Source organism: Salvelinus fontinalis, chromosome 16 (genome assembly GCF_029448725.1).
Source record: "Salvelinus fontinalis isolate EN_2023a chromosome 16, ASM2944872v1, whole genome shotgun sequence".
NCBI lineage: Eukaryota > Metazoa > Chordata > Actinopteri > Salmoniformes > Salmonidae > Salvelinus > Salvelinus fontinalis.
In genome coordinates, this window is record NC_074680.1 from 3868317 (window position 1) to 3872476 (window position 4160).

At 41.0% G+C, this 4160-nt stretch overlaps 1 long non-coding RNA gene across 1 annotated transcript; it reads left to right on the top strand.

Annotated features, from left to right (window-relative positions):
• Positions 1–2363: 2363 nt before the first annotated feature.
• On the top strand, positions 2364–3691 carry LOC129813413 (uncharacterized). Its single transcript, XR_008753158.1, has 2 exons — positions 2364–2849; positions 3429–3691. It is a non-coding gene; the product is annotated as an uncharacterized LOC129813413 (long non-coding RNA).
• Positions 3692–4160: the final 469 nt, after the last annotated feature.

Genomic DNA, 4160 nt, shown 5'->3' on the forward strand with positions numbered 1-4160 from the left:
GTGTCTTAACCTGTTGGGGATGGGGGCGCTGTTTAGACTACTTATGCTAATGTGGCTAATTTTTTAAACGGCTTCCCACAAAATCCTTGATCGTACAATATGCATATTATTATTATTATTGGATAGAAAACAGTCTATAGTTTCTATAGGAGTTGAAATTTTGTCTCTAAGTGGAACAGAGCCCATTCTACAGCAATTTCCCTGACATGGAGTCAGATTTGAGACATGTTGGCCACTTTTCTGAAGTCAGTTAAAAGGGCACTGTCGTTGCTATGACTATACGGACACTTCTTACGTCTTCCCCTGGATGCCTTTACGTGATGACGATTCCAACGGGCTCGATTGCGCGTTCACAGGCCCTACAAATGAAAAAACTCTGAAGCTAGTCATTCTTTGGGAGCTGCGTAACGCGCGTGGAAGACACCGACCCTCTCCTGTTCCAAGCGTTAGTTTAGCCTGTTATATTTCTCCGGTCATCTTTTCACTCGTTATAGGAGTTAAAAACATCATAAGGTAGTTAATTTAAAGCGTTTTATAGCAATTTATATCCGTTTAGTGCGATTTTGGGACATTTATTTTTGCAACGATGTGAAAAGTTGGGCACGCTTTTCAGTTCATCCCGAACGCAGTTGACTTTTCCACATGGCAAGAGGACAGCTTTCCACCAAAAGACGATTTCTCCCAAGAAAGGATCCTTTGCCCAAGATACTGCTGGAAGAACAGCTCAAGGTAGGACATTTTTATTATGATAAATCGTGTTTCTGTCGAAACATTTTAGTGGCTTAGGACGCCATGTTTTTTGACGTAGCTTCGCTTGGCGCAAACTGTATTGAAAAGTAAGGATAAATTAAAAAATGTAATAACGCAATTGTATTAAGAATTAAATTGTCTATCAATCCCTGTCCACCCTATATTTTTTAGTCACGTTTATGAGTATTTATGTATAAGAGTAGATCACTGTCTAAGTGGCGCAAGGACATTTTCTTTACCAGCTTGTCTACATTTCACATTGTCTAACCATGATTTTGGTGGCTAAATATAAACATTTTCGATCAAACTCTATATGGATTGTGTAATATGATGTTACAGGAGTGTCATCTGAAGAATTCTGAGAAGGTTAGTGAAAAAATTAATATATTTTTGGCGATGTTGACGTTATCGCCCACTTTGGCTAGAATCAATGCTGGGCTGCTATGTGCTATGTGCTATGCTAATATAACGATTTATTGTGTTTTCGCTGTAAGACACTTAGAAAATCTGAAATATTGTCTGTATTCACAGGATCTGTGTCTTTCGATTCGTGTATGCTGTGTATTTTTACGAAATGTTTGATGATTAGTAGTTAGGTAAACACGTTGCTCATTGTAATTATTCTAGTCCATTTGTGATGGTGGGTGCAATTGTAAACTATGCCATATACCTGAAATATGCACTTTTTTCTAACAAAACCTATCCCATACCATAAATATGTTATCAGACTGTCATCTAATGAGTTTTTTTGTTGGTTAGGGGCTATAAATATCTTAGTTTAGCCGAATTGGTGATGGCTACTGGTGTTGGTGGACAAATAAAAGATGGTGGATTATGCTAATGTGTTTTTAGGTAATAGATGTACATCTTTACATATTGTGTCTTCCCTGTAAAACATTTTAAAAATCGGAAATGTTGACTGGATTCATAAGATCTGTGTCTTTCATTAGCTGTATTGGACTTTAATGTGTGAAAGTTAAATATTTTAAAAAAATATTTTTTTTGAATTTCGCGGCACTGGTTTTTCAGTGGGGGGGGGGGGGGGGGTGCCGCTAGCGCCACGCTGATCCTAGACAGGTTAAAGAGTTTGGAACCCAGGAAGAAAAGCAGCAGCTAATGGGGATCCCTAATAAAATACAAATACATAAACGATTTAAACAGGTGACCAGCACGGTGCTTCTGTTTGCCACAATGTAGGTGTGTGTGAGTAAGTGAGTGAGTGAGTGAGTGAGTGAGTGAGTGAGTGAGTGAGTGAGTGAGTGAGTGAGTGAGTGAGTGAGTGAGTGAGTGAGTGATCTAACTTTACTATCCTCACAAAGAAAAACAAGGACAATTCTGATAAGTATGGACATTTAGCTGGTCCCAAAAAAGGAAAAATTCTATTTTAAGCTTAGGGTTACAATTAGGTTTAGTTTTAGGGTTGGAGTTAAGGTTAGGGTAAATAGGATTTTGATATAAATGTTTTGGTCCCTACTTAGAATATAAAACCGTGATTGTTTGTGTGTATTTGTGAGTGAGTGTATGTGTGTGTGTGTCAATCTGTGAATGCTGCCATGTTCATACAACATCCACAACCCTCTTGTCAAATTCATACCGTCCTTCCCCGAAATTACAACTCTCTGCAGTTCAAGTAAAGAAAATCTGAGGTTGTCCTGTGAGGCCTATAAAACCAAAACACCCGTGCAGCCCACTGCTCACTTTTCACCGCTTCTTGGCCGTAGGCAAAGCAACAGACACACCAGAGCAGGATTGGGACGAGGGGCAGCAGCAGAGCTAGCCTGGCTAAACCTGACTGAACATTGCACTCACCATTGTTTCACTGAGCGCAGTGTTCATTCTGGTTTAAGCAGGCTACACGAGAGCAGAAAAATGGAACCCCTGAAGAGGACAGGGAGTTGGATTTTGGAGCTAAAAGCAAGCCGAGTGGAGATCGAACGACCGCCTTCCTTACAGAAGGGAGTAATGAACAACCGAGCAGTGCCGCCATGTTTTTGTTTCTTGAACGTTCACCAAAAAGGATGGAGGGATGAAAGAGAGGGCGAGTAACAGAGCATCTCCCGATGCCGCAATGATTGGAAATTTGGGAACTACACCACTTAGTATGTTTGACCTTCGTGGGTATTTAATATAACTTGTAGAATCACATGTATTATTGTTATAACACCACTAATAGTGTTTCAGGGGGTTTGTGTGTGTGGATTGAGTGCGATATACTGCAATATACCGAATGGTATGTTTTGATGGCGTTGAGCATCCAGTTTCTGGGGGGGGTCACATGTGATGGGCATATCATTGCTCTCACCTCTCCATGCAATTCAAAAAGACTGTATTAGCAAGCATACAACACTCAAATTTTTAAAAAAAAGTACTTACTTAATGGTCAGGACTGTTTTGATTGACTATTGCACACCTAGCTACAATCCACCATTACTGAAAGTGTAGCAGTTCTTTACAAGCCATTGTTCAAAGACAGGCGTTTTGGTTGGCCATGAACCAGACACTAAGCATCATTACACGAAACACAGGGGGAAATCTGAGTTGTCCAATGGGAAGCACCCTCCGTGGAATCGAGAAGAGACAGGTTTCATTCTGATGTCAGTGGAAAACAAGCACATGGAGACAATGCTTCATTCATCCTCAGGTATGACACTGCCCTCCCACTGTGTGTGTTCCTACAGGTCTAGGCTGGGCTTCTAACCTGCCCAAGGCCCAGCCAGAAGTTCTTTACACACCTCTCTTCAGGTGCTGGTGTTACGACATGGGGAACTGAGAGAATTTGGGCTTTCGGAGCTGCAGCCTGTTCCTGCTTGACAAAAAAAATCCCCCTCTCGATTCAAAGAAGAAGACATCTCTCGGGTTAACCTGTTGTCTTGTTTCTGATGAGTAACTGATGTCGCTTTTCATTGACTCCGACTAATAAAATAAAGTAGGTGTGAATTTACAGGTTTGTGTTGGTTTGTGTATTGGATTTAAATTCAGAAAACAATTGACGCAATAGACAAACCACAGCTCTACCTGTCATTCCGTTAATGTTAATGGCACCGCCGCAAACATTCATATGAATGCCGTAAAACATGCAGGCACAAAGGACAAGGATTTGTTTTCGATAACGTAGCTGTAAATGTGTCATCAGCCGTTTGTGTATTCACTATGTTGCCCCGGGGGATGTGTGTGTGTGTTCATGCTCATCTAAACTGGGTTGTTACGCAGTGCGTATACCAATCTGGTGGTTTCTCACAGCTTCTAAGTAAACAGTGGTGGTTGAACTACCAAACAGTGGATGCGTGCCAGATACAGATACACTGTGTACATTGACTTTGCTGGTCAGCTACGCAGGTCTGATGCACAAAGTATCAGATCTAAGAGAAGAAGTGTGTGGGCGTCTACAGACCAAATAAAGTTATGTAACC